At 44.7% G+C, this 13,000-nt stretch overlaps 1 long non-coding RNA gene across 1 annotated transcript; it reads left to right on the top strand.

Annotated features, from left to right (window-relative positions):
* The first annotated feature begins 5,833 nt into the window (after positions 1-5,833).
* LOC306987277 lies at positions 5,834-7,644 on the top strand. The gene is made up of 3 exons (XR_013795137.1): positions 5,834-6,222; positions 6,740-6,813; positions 7,088-7,644. It is a non-coding gene; the product is annotated as an uncharacterized lncRNA (long non-coding RNA).
* The last annotated feature ends 5,356 nt before the right edge of the window (positions 7,645-13,000 follow it).

Genomic DNA, 13,000 nt, shown 5'->3' with positions numbered 1-13,000 from the left:
CCAGATACAATAAATAATACTGATCTTGCAAATGAATTTAAAGGGCATATTGCAGGTTAGAGTACCCAGTGCGCCAATGTATAGAACAATAATGTAGGAACTAGATTTAAATATAAACATATACTTATAAAACGCTATTTAGGCTTCTGGAGTCATTTTTGTGAGAAAATTTTACTTCCGCATTTGAAAACCGCCAAACCGGAAGTGACGTAGCATGGGGGAGAGCGGTCAAAGTAAACAATAGGAAAGCAATGGATCGCAATGACAGATCGGACGCTGTGGAAATTGTAGCCTAAATGTTTACTCGTATGACGGACCTCAGCCATATAATTATGAGCCTTATATGAAGCCAAGAGAGTAGACAGGTCAGGATTAGACAAAACAACGGTCAGAGGAGACACATTGAGCTGTGATGTGAGGAGAACAGGACAGGAGTCGGGTCTCGATGAGAGAACAGTGTTAGCTTATAGATGTATTCACGTTAGCCGACGATATGTATAACACTATGCTCAGATCACAATTTTGTAATTATTTGTCAGGCAATAGCAAAGCTAGTATTTAGACCCTTACCTGCATGTGTGTGTCAGCCATTAGGAGACAGTTTCCAGAGAAAGAGGGACATTATAAAGGTTTTGAATGGCCCCACTTGGTGATAATGAATAAAAAAATAATCACAATCACAACTTTCTTACTGTATAAAAACTTTATATGTAGAAACAGCCAACACAAACATTAAAATTCGGAGTACAGATTGAAAATGAACATAATTATATAATAATAATAATAATAAGTGTCGGCTGCAGACTTGCAAGACATTACAAGTTTATGGAGTATACGTTAATGAATTAAATTAAGACAAGGCACATTTTGTAAAACAAATGTACAATAAGTGATCTCTGACGGATCCGTGAGCGTCATGTTTCCCACCGGTGGCCGACCCACATGCTGACGGCGGACCGGGCGACCAGATGAAGGAGCCGGGACAGTGTGCACATATCGCCGTAACCAGGGATGTAGTGGAGGCTAAACGCACGTAAACGCCGTTTGGGCACCTCCAAAAATTCTGAAATAGCGTTTATCCACCTCCAAAGTGCGTTTATCCACCTCTAAACTGCGTTTATCCACCTCTAAATAGCATATAGTTCCTAAGCCATTTTAAATTAAGCAGGCTATGTCGTTTTAGTTTCATATTGTTCATTATTAGTTTCATTTGTTAAACCTAAGACGAAGTCTTTCATATTGCGCTGCATTACTGTCAGTAGCCGCGCGGGTTAAACCATAATAATACAGGACTAGCCTAAGATTATCACAAATAAACACAAGATTTTGACGCATATCCAAGCGTTTGTGGAGTGGAGTGTGAGCGCGCACTGCATGGCACGGACGCGCGGGAGCGAACACTTATCAACAGTGAAACAATTTAAAATACTCTATCATTTCTGGTCATACAGAAAATAATAATACATTATTCGCAACTACTTTTATTTGTGTAAACTCGCAATAACAAGAAACGTTGTGCTTTTGTCAAATAAAATAAAACAATCAGGCGCGCTTTCATGATCTCCGTGAACTGGAGCGCGAGAACTGAAACTAAATATAGCCTATATGTAGGCTAAAGCTTGAAATGTCCACTTCAAAACGAACAAATTCGAATCGAAAGCTAATACCTTCTGATTATGTAATGCGTATGAAAGGTGCATTTCTCTCTAAAAGCGCACCCGCTTAACAGCGGAGATGGAGATGTTTTTAACCGACACTGATTTAGAAAACAATAGTTTATTAATAAACAATTAAAATGCCTCGTTATTTTTTCAGACACATTTATTATCATTAGGCTAGCCTATAAATCACCTTTCTGTAGGCTGTGGTTCCAGAGACATAGGCTATGGCTCTTCTCATTCACCTTACCGGGTGACCACGTCGTGGTTCACCAGAATTTATAGTTTACCCACCTCTTTTTTTACCACTACACCTCTGGCCGTAACGTTAACTCATCATATCGCCGGGATTATAATCATGCAGTCTATAGTGAACGCTTAAAAGCAGACGCAGAAGCGAAGTCCCGTCTCTTACCCTGCACAAAACGCACACAAACACGGAAGATAGCACCGTCCTTTATCTTGTTCGGAAACCTGTGGACTCGATGTCCTGACAGGCCATAATTCACAGTCATTTATCACGATAATTATTAATTGAAATACAATAACCACCGAAAACACACTGAATCACGACCGCTTCAACATAATACCAGCCTATTCTGCACTGAGCGAACGCAGAGCCCGGCAAACGACTCCCCGTTGTGACGTAATATGACGCGATGGTGAAAAAAAAGCGCTTTTTCAACACGGTCGAGGAAACTGTCACGTTTTCTACTAAATTTGTGCCCTTATGTCTGGCAAAACAATTTTTAATCATGCATTTACTCTTCATATGGTATTTTCACACAAGGTTATATATTAATTCTGAAAAAAAAAAAACCTGCAATATGCCCTTTAATAATTACTTTGTATCAATAGGGGCAAATCTCTCAAAAAATATCACTCAACCACACAGTGTCTCTTACAAACAATATATGTCAGGCAACTATCCAAACTCCTTCTTCCTAAAGCCTACAGACGCCACTGAACTTTATAATATCATAATGGCTTTGAAGAGCTCAAATTCTACTGGAGAAGATGAAATTAGCAGTAAAATATTAAAAAGTATTGCTAAAGAAATAATTGAACCACTTACACACTGTATTAATCTCTCACTGCTCACAGGAACTGTTCCCAAAATGACAAAAATTGCCAAAATAATGCCGATCTTCAAAGCTGGTGATAAAAATGACATAACAAATTATCGTCCCATATCCATCTTACCAACTCTTTCCAAAATATTGGAAAGAGTGGTTTATAATAGACTTAATAATTATCTTAATACATTGAACATACTCAACCCATCCCAGTATGGCTTCAGGAAAAAACACACTACCTGTATGGCGATCCTTGATCTTACTGAAAAGATCAATGATGCCATTGAAAAGGGGGAATATGGTATCGGTGTATTCTTAGACCTTTCAAAGGCCTTTGATACCATCGACTTCACCATATTATTGTACAAATTGCACCATTATGGAATTAGAGGTCAACCACTGAATTGGTTCAAGAGTTACTTACACCAGAGGCAACAATATGTAACTATTCACGAACAGACATCAGAAAACAAACACATTAAATACGGTGTTCCACAAGGATCCATATTAGGTCCTCTCCTCTTTATAATATACATTAATGACCTGGAAAATTCCTCAAAGACCCTCCATAAAGTAATCTTTGCAGATGACACTAACTTGTTCCTATCACACAAAAATAAATTTGTACTTCAACAACTCCTTAACAAAGAGCTTCAGAATGTGGATAATTGGTTTACAGTAAATAAACTATCTATAAACACCAGTAAAACCAACTACATAATATTCTGTCCAAATAAAAAACAACCTAATTTTGAGGATCCAAATTTCAAGATTAAAATAAAGGGAGAGGAACTAAAGAGAGTGAAGATGACTACATTTTTGGGTGTCTTTATAGATGATCACCTAAACTTTAAACACCATACTGAATACCTTGTCAAAAAGCTATCAAAATATGTTGGTCTGTTCTTTAGGCTTAGACACTTGCTTCCTCATGCAATATTACTTACTCTTTACAAAACCCTCTTTGAACCCCATTTAAATTACTGCAATATTATATGGTGCAATACTTATCCTACTCACTTAAAAAAATTAGAAATTCTACAAAAAAAAATAATTCGCGCTATATCATGGTCCGATTTCAATGCTCCAACTCGTTCTATTTTCTCTAGGTACGGTCTTTTAAGACTTACTGAATATAATATATTTCACAATGCATGTACTATGTATCAGGTGGTCTTTGGTTTGAGTAACAGCTTGTGTGAGCTTGTTCCCATCCGCTATCCCCGACACACTTACCTCACTAGAAACATGCATATCATTACTGGTAAAAAACGGAGATTAAAAAGCACTAGTATGAGTGTAGTGTGCCGGGGGCCGCGGATCTGGAACGAGCTGGATGAAAATTTGAAAAACTCGAGCTCTATTTTTTCTTTTAAACATAATCTCAAGAAACAATTACTAAGCTTGTATACATCTTCCTGATGTACGTACTACTTCTTACTCTGCATGTGTCAGTAATAATCTTTCAACCTCAAGGTAAACTGTTAAACAAGATTGTATTTGTTTAATGGGATCTCCTACTTTTTGTTGTATGAATGAGATGTATGAAATGTGTTATATGTTGGCCACACATTTTTCATTTTTCCTTGTTTGTCATGGCCCCCGAGCATAAGCTTTAGATAGCTTCTTTGGGGACCAGTTCACATAAATGATCTGTGTTATTTGTTTTATTTCAAGTGCATATGAGTGTTTATGTGAATAAAATATGTATTCTCTCAAAAAAAAAAAAAAAAAATTTATTCTCTCAGGGGCGGGATGGAGGGCCAGGCCCGTGGAGCAGAAGAGGGCCTGGAGATTGAGGCTGGACAGACGGCCAGAGCGGAGCAGGCTGTGCAAGAGGCCAGGGTGGAGCAGGACCCTCGGGCGGCCACGGCGGCGAAGACCCCTCGGGCGGCCACGGCGGCGAAGACCCCTCGGGCGGCCACGGCGGCGAAGACCCCTCGGGCGGCCACGGCGGCGAAGACCCCTCGGGCGGCCACGGCGGCGAAGACCCCTCGGGCGGCCACGGCGGCGAAGACCCCTCGGGCGGCCACGGCGGCGAAGACCCCTCGGGCGGCCACGGCGGCGAAGACCCCTCGGGCGGCCACGGCGGCGAAGACCCCTCGGGCGGCCACGGCGGCGAAGACCCCTCGGGCGGCCACGGCGGCGAAGACCCCTCGGGCGGCCACGGCGGCGAAGACCCCTCGGGCGGCCACGGCGGCGAAGACCCCTCGGGCGGCCACGGCGGCGAAGACCCCTCGGGCGGCCACGGCGGCGAAGACCCCTCGGGCGGCCACGGCGGCGAAGACCCCTCGGGCGGCCACGGCGGCGAAGACCACTCGGGTGACCACGGCACAGGAACAGAACCAGGAACAGCGACAGACACCGGCTCAGGAACAGCGACAGACACCGGCTCAGGAACAGCGACAGACACCGGCTCAGGAACAGCGACAGACACCGGCTCAGGAACAGCGACAGACACCGGCTCAGGAACAGCGACAGACACCGGCTCAGGAACAGCGACAGACACCGGCTCAGGAACAGCGACAGACACCGGCTCAGGAACAGGCTCCAGGGATATGGTGGGCATCTTTTCCGAAGACACAGGCGTGGAGTCGGCCATCTTGCCCGAAGACACAGGCGTGGAGTCGGCCATCTTGCCCGAAGACACAGGCGTGGAGTCGGCCATCTTGTCCGAAGACACAGGCGTGGAGTCGGCCATCTTGTCCGAAGACACAGGCTCAGAAAGAGGAAGAGGAACAGATTCAGGTTCAAGCTCAAGCACAGATTCAGTCTCGGCGGGACGAGACTCTGGATCGGCCTCTGGCTCTGGCTCGGCAGGACTGACGTGAAGCTCTGGCTCTGGCTCGGCAGGACTGACGTGAAGCTCTGGCTCTGGCTCGGCGGCGGCCATCTTGTCCGGAGACACTGGCTCGGCGGCGGCCATCTTGTCCCGAGACGCTGGCTCGGCGGCGGCCATCTTGTCCCGAGACACTGGCTCGGCGGCGGCCATCTTGTCCGGAGACACTGGCTCGGCGGCGGCCATCTTGACTGGAGACACTGGCTCGGCGGCGGCCATCTTGTCCGGAGACACTGGCTCAGCGGCGGCCATCTTGTCCGGAGACACTGGCTGCATTCCAAACCGCATACTTCCCTACTATTTAGTATGGGAAAAAGAGTAGGCGAGCGAAAAAGTATGTATGAATCCAAAAGAGTAGGCGAGAATTACCTGGGTGACGTACTAATTATCGCGAGATTCGGACTTAAGTGCGTTCCAATATGCCTACTTTCCTACTATATAGTAGGCGAAAACAGTACGTGAAGGAAGCAGTACGTTCGAAACATCAGTATTCATAAAAGAGTAGGCGAGAAGTTCCCGGATGGCTTACTGCTTCCAGCCAGATTTTTGAGTGCTCAACCGGTGGATACTCTTCTATCCCAGGAGGCCACGCGAGGGGATACGTCATTATCAAACATCACGGAGATCAGCGACGCGCGGGGTTTCAAATGTGAGTAAACACGGTTCCTTGTGTTAAAATTGCATGTGTTAAACTACTATAGAGTAAACGTTTTAACTGTTGAAGGTGTAAAGGAGTTAGACAGTATAGTATGATTGTGATTTGGCTGTAAAAACACGTTTTATTATGTATAACGTTAGCTCTAGCTGACGGGAGCTGCAGTAAGGACACGTAAGTTACGTCTCTAACGTGGATTTACATAACCATAAACATCTTAAAGACGCTTATTTTAAACGTCTATTTACATCTGACAGGAACATCTTTTATAAGTATTGCAGAAGAGCACATCACAACATGAAATATCCATCTGAGTGATATGTGTGCTATTATGTAGAACATATCTATAAAGTAACTAAACATAAGTTATCTATTTTATTTGTCCATTAGTACTGTTGATAAATTGAGGAACATGTATGTTGGATAAAAAGTTAAAACAACCTCAACATGTAAATGTAGTGTTGAGCTCATAAATCACAGAGGTTATGGGAGTCTTGTCTGGATGTTGCAGGGACAGAAGAACAGATGTGTGTTTATCCGGTGGAGAGAGGCTCATGAAGCTGATGCTGTCATCAAAGGCTTTGAGTGAGTATACTACAGAAATTAATAATAATTTAAATATTAAGTTGTAGTTTATTTTAATTATTGTAATTTCAAACAGAGTTATTACAGCACCTTTCTGATTCTTGATTTCTGTGCATTTGCTGCTCAGCTGTTGTGGTGGAGCAGGACCTGCAAGGAAAGATGATGGTGGCATTTGTGGAAAAAAAGTGTTCTTGTCTGCTAAATAATACTGAAATCAAATGACATTGTGCTGTTAAAACTACTGCTTTTGTGTTATGTTTGTGCATTTTTGTAGGATCTGAAATGTCAGCAGACTGGTGTGAGCACTGAGGATGAGGAGCACAGAGCTGAATCCTGGAGATCGTGCCATGGACGAGACCCTCCATCACTCCACCGGCCCTTATTGCCTCAGATCGTGAAGCGCAACACATCACGCAACAAACTCCGGCACTCCGGCACGGCTCACCTCTGGCGGTCCGCTGGTTCATCAGAATAAAGCCGCAGAATGGGAACCGCTGTGTTGAGATGGCAGTAGATGTGGTTCAGTGCCTGTAGCCTATATACATGATTGTAGTTTGAATAAAGCTTTGTTTCATGTGTTGACTTGCATTTGTTTATTATGTGATGGTGACTTTCATTCATTAATTTACTCCTTTATTAATATTTATCATTGTTGTCAGTAAATCAAATATCATTATTTAATTAATTGTTTGAATGAAAATGTAGATATGTTCACAATATACACATCTAGAGTGTATTCATGCATAGCTATGTCATATGACATACATTACATTTTGTTTGTTTTATTGATTTTTTTCAGTAAAAAGTAATATAATTAAGTATCGGTCAGTATTTGTCACGGTAAGTCACTTTTGCTTGTGGATGAAAATGTTTGGATATAAAATAGGCTAAAGAAATTAACAACATATTCAAGAGATGACAATTTTGGGATTTCGTAATAAAAATAAATAATATCGTTAAGGATAAAACGGTGGGTCACATGAGTAGGGTTAAATATAAGAACTTAAATCAACCCTAAATGTATTCTCAAAATAAATGGGCAGCAGTTTCTTTAAAAAGACCATAAAATGAGCAAGTTTAATCAATATCAAGATATTTACAGATAGATGAATTAAACGTGTCGTTCAAATCTTTTAAGTTGTTGCACTTGTGATAACGCGTCGTAGGTCACATGATAACGTCAACATGGCAGATGTCCGGTTCGCATTCATACTTAACGAGATTTGGCTATAAAGTACCTACTCTTTTAGCGCTCGTTAAGTAAGTACTTATTGAAATTAAGTACCTACTCATTGAGTATGCGGTTTGGAACGCAGCCACTGGCTTGGCGGGGGCCTCAGACTTGACGTGGACAGTCTCTGGATCTGCAGACGTGACGTGGACAGGGTCTGGATCTGCAGACGTGACGTGGACAGGGTCTGGATCTGCAGAAGTGACGTGGACAGGCTCTGGATCTGCAGACGTGACGTGGACAGGCTCTGGATCGGCAGACGTGACGTGGACAGGCTCTGGATCGGCAGACGTGACGTGGACAGGCTCTGGATCGGCAGACGTGACGTGGACAGGCTCTGGATCGGCAGACGTGACGTGGACAGGCTCTAGATTGGTGGTCTCTGCGGAACGAGACTCTGTTCGGACGGCCCTCTTGGCCGTACGTGCTGACATCAGCGGTGGATCTGTCATGTTAGAAATAAGTCCTGGACTCCCATAGACCGATCTAGTGGCAGGCTTTATGGTTGGCGTGATGTGAAGATTCTCAGGCTGGGCAGGCGTGACGTGAAGATCAGACTGAGGGGATACTGCAGGTTCACCGAGCTCCTTCTCCTCCATGCCCACAGTAAACGATGAACCGCTCAACAACAGGGCCAGGTCTATATATTGATCTAATGTCCCGTGAGGATCATGGTCGGGCATCAATGACCGGAGCGGTTCAGATAATCCTCCGCGGAAAAAGATCATTAAGCACTCGGTGCTCATTAGCGTGAGATGTGCCAGTTCAATAAAATCTGCGACGTAATCTTCGATGGACTGATTCTCCTGACGGAGACGCATGATTTGGACGTCTGGACACATGGTTGGCATGGCTGCTGGATCTCGGTGTGGCGAAGTCTTCTGTTACGAACTGCTCCGAGACGAGGTTTTAGATCCAAACGCAGCTTTATTGTATGGGGCAATCCAGAGGCGTAATCCAATGTACAGGCAAGGGTCATACACAGACAGGCAGTCAAACAAAGAAACAAACAAACAACCAAAACAGGCAGGGACCAGAGGCAAGAGAGTAATCCAGGGACCAGAGGCAAGAGAGTAATCCAGGGACCAGAGAATGATATCCAAAAACCAAATGACAAGAAACCAGGGAAAACGCTCGGAATTGCAGTGAAACACTAGACAAGACTTTGCGGTGAGTGAATGAAATAACATGGTATAAATAGACAGACTAACAGGATGATGAGACAGGTGAATGCAATCAGTGAATGAGGTACAGGTGAATGTGATCAATGATAAGTGATGATGAGTCCGGGGAGTGAGTATGGGAAATGTAGTTTGTGAGTGATAGTCTTATGTGGAGTGCCCTCTGGTGGCTCTCAAGGGCACTCCAGCTGGTGACCGTTACAATATGTACATATATGAAATATACATATATGAAATATATCCACATATATAAAATATACCATATATATGCCCATATATAAAACCTATTAGAAAATGGAATAATTGACATATAAAACCAGCCCATATATTTTATGTATGTATAATAGTTTTTTTTTACATACATGTCACATATATATAATTATCAGTTTTCAAATATAATTTGTGTAGTATTTGTTTTGTTTTTATGAGCTGGTTAAGAAGAGGTAAAATAATAATAAATAATACATTTTTATTTATAAAAGATTCGAAAATGAAATGTGGATATGTAGACTTGATCTGTAGACTTGAAATAAATAGTTAAATAGTAAATAGTTTGGCATATATAATAATAATTTAACATTTCCGTATGGGATAAATTGACAATCAAATTTATTGATTGTTTGCACCAGACGGTGTTTGTTAAACATTGAGTAAATTAATACTTGTTTTTTGTACTTGATTGCACAAGGACAGTTGTTTGTAGTTATTTGTGCTAGACAGTGCCAGTCTGTTGTTGGCGTAATAAAGACCCTTAAGAACACTCCTCCTTTGTATGTTCTCCCTCCATCTGACGCATCTCAGGCAATTATAAAGTAATTAAGAATTTTTTTTTAACTAGTAATATAACTAGTAATATAACTAGTTACTTTCTCCAGGGAGTAATAAAGTAAAGTAAGGCATTACTATTTTTGAGAGTAATATGTAATATGTAATATATTACTTTTTTGAGTAACTAGCCCCAACACTGGTCTGCACACATAAAATCGACTCATGTCGATTGTGCTTTACATGTAGTGAGCGTGCCCGCTGTCCAGTGCCCACAACCACTACACACTGCACGTTTCGCGGTTTCTGTAAAAACAAAACCAACGAACGGTCAGTCAGTTCACAAACACAGTATTCCCGGTGTTATAGATGTGCCCGCTACCAGGCGCCCACATTTATTCACAAACATCCCGCGCGCTCTCTCTCAACTCAGAGAGTCGAGCGCGCGCGGGATACCCGCTGTGTTAAACGTGCCCCCCGCCCCGTTCGAATTCTGAATTATTTGGACGATTGGCTGATTCTAGCTCAATCACCTTCAGAACTCACTCGCCACAAGACCCTAATACTCAATCACCTCGAGTGCTTAGGTCTGAGAGTCAATTGGGAAAAAAGTTCACTGTTTCCCAGTCAAAGGATCTCCTTTTTAGGACTGGATCTGAACTCACTGTCTATAGCCCCTTTCACACAGAGATTCCGGAAAATACACGGATAAAGTGACCCGGGATTTGACCCGGGTTCGTTTGAAAATGGTTCATTCACACTGCCAGTGATTTGCCGGAATCAGAGAGCGCGTTCACACACAACCCGGGTATGTCCCGGATAGAAAAGCGGAAGTGTTTGCATTGCTTTGAACAACATGGCAGCTGATCAGGCATTAGATGTTGCTGTTCAAACTTTGTTGTTTATGTACAACATGTTTCGTGGTCAAATCACAATTTTATTTTCGATTTTGAGTTCTTTTCAACGTGTTAATTCGATACGGAATACGTTCGTACACTAACGCATCACGTACCGTTCCACAAAGCTGGCGAACGATCTCAGCTTCGGCGCGGATTGCAAGGAGCTCTCGGGTCTCTGCTTCAGTCCAGTTTGCAGACATCTTTTCGTTCTTTCTTGTATCGATGACGAACACAAACTTTCTTCTAACAGAGTAACAGAGTCGCACGATAACTCATTGTCATTGCGAAGGCTCGTGCATCATCACTACGACACACCCCTTACGGCATTTGTCCTGGCTTTTGTTCACACAGCGCGCGTTCCGGGTCTGAACACGGCAATGTTACTAGGTCCCCAACCCGGCATCGATCCCGGCATTAAACCCGGGTCGTGTTTGCGTTCACACAGAAGGCGTTCCGGCAATTTGCCGGCAATTTGCCGGGTTCAAAGTGCTGTGTGAATGGGGCTTATGACAGCGCGGCTGTCATCACAGCGCAGGCGAAACACCCTGCAAATGGGGAAATCCTTCTGCAGCGGTCATATAGTGCCGCTCAAGAGATTTAAAAAAATGCTAGGCCTCATGGCCTGCTGCGCATGCGCCCACTGCAGTTCTGGCTGGGAGCGCGTGTACCGCGCCGAGCATGGGTTCACGGTCGTTATCGCCTCAAGGTCAATCAGGAATGCATTTCAGCCCTGACACCATGGAGAGCGTCAGACTGGTACCGGTCAGGTGTAAGCCTGGGGACTTCCTCGAGCCTGAAGGTGGTGTCCACGGACGCGTCCACCTCAGGCTGGGGAGCGCTGTTCGAGGGCAGACCGTTCTTTGGCCAGTGGGCAGAACGAGTCAGACTACCGCACATAAACTGCCTGGAAATGATGGCGGTGGACTTTGCGCTGAGGCGCTTTCGTCCTCGGATAAAAGGGCACCACGTCCTGGTCCGTTCGGACAACATGTCGGTAGTAGCCTATATAAACCGCCAGGGTGGCGTGAAATCCCGAAACCTCTTCAGGCTGACGGAACGCATCCTGGTATGGGCCCAGCACAACCTGCGCTCGCTGAGAGCAATGCATGTGCCAGGTCACCTGAACGTAGGCCCAGACAGACTCTCACGGAACAACGTTCCGACAGGAGAGTGGTCGCTACACACACAGACAGTGCGCCTGTTGTGGAGAACGTTCGGCAGAGCGGAAATAGACCTGTTCGCAAACCAGGAAAACGCTCACTGCCCGGAATTCTTTTCAAAGAGCGTGAACGCGCTGGCCAGTGTCTGGCCCCGCCGTCCGCTCTATGCTTTTCCTCCTGTCTCACTCCTGCCTCAGGTGCTGGAGCGAATCAGGGAAAGCGGATGCTCAGTGCTACTTGTTGCTCCATACTGGACGAATCAACCTTGGTTCCCAGTTTTGATGCGGCTGAAGAGCACTGCCCCGTGGCCGATTCCAGTGAGGAGGGACCTCCTCTCGCAGGCCAAGGGCTCGATTTTGCATCCTCGCCCGGATCTCTGGTCCCTACATGTGTGGGCCATAAACGGGTACCCGCTAACCTCCCAAGGGGAGTGTTAGACACGATCGAGCAGGCTAGAGCTCCGTCTACTAGACGGCTCTACGCTTCCAAATGGTCTGTGTTTTCTGGTTGGTGTTCAGACCAAGGTCTGTCACCCCTTCAGTGCGGGGAAACAGAGATTCTCTCCTTCATGCAGGAGCTATTGGATAAGGGTAGAACACCATCCACGCTCAAAGTCTATGTGGCAGCCATATCAGCGTTCGTTAATCCAACGCTTGGCCGTTCACTGGGCAGAAACGACCTGGTGGTCCGTTTCCTTAGAGGAGCCAGGAGGTTAAATCCTCCAAGGATTTAGGTTAAATCCTTCAGTCCCCGTTTGGGACCTTTCTACGGTGTTGAACGCTATGAAAGGGGCCCCTTTCGAGCCTATTCACTCAGTTGACATGAAACACCTGTCTTTCAAGACCGTGTTTCTTTTGGCTCTTGCTTCAGTGAAGCGTGTGGGGGATTTGCAAGCACTCTCAGTCAGAGCGTCTTGTATGGAGTTCGGGCCTAACGACTCTGTAGTCGTGT

This window comes from Phoxinus phoxinus, assembly GCF_949152265.1.
Source record: "Phoxinus phoxinus genome assembly, chromosome: 19".
Classification (NCBI taxonomy): Eukaryota; Metazoa; Chordata; class Actinopteri; order Cypriniformes; family Leuciscidae; genus Phoxinus; species Phoxinus phoxinus.
The sequence above is the reverse complement of the archived record's forward strand: the minus strand, read 5'-3'. Positions and strand labels throughout refer to the sequence as shown.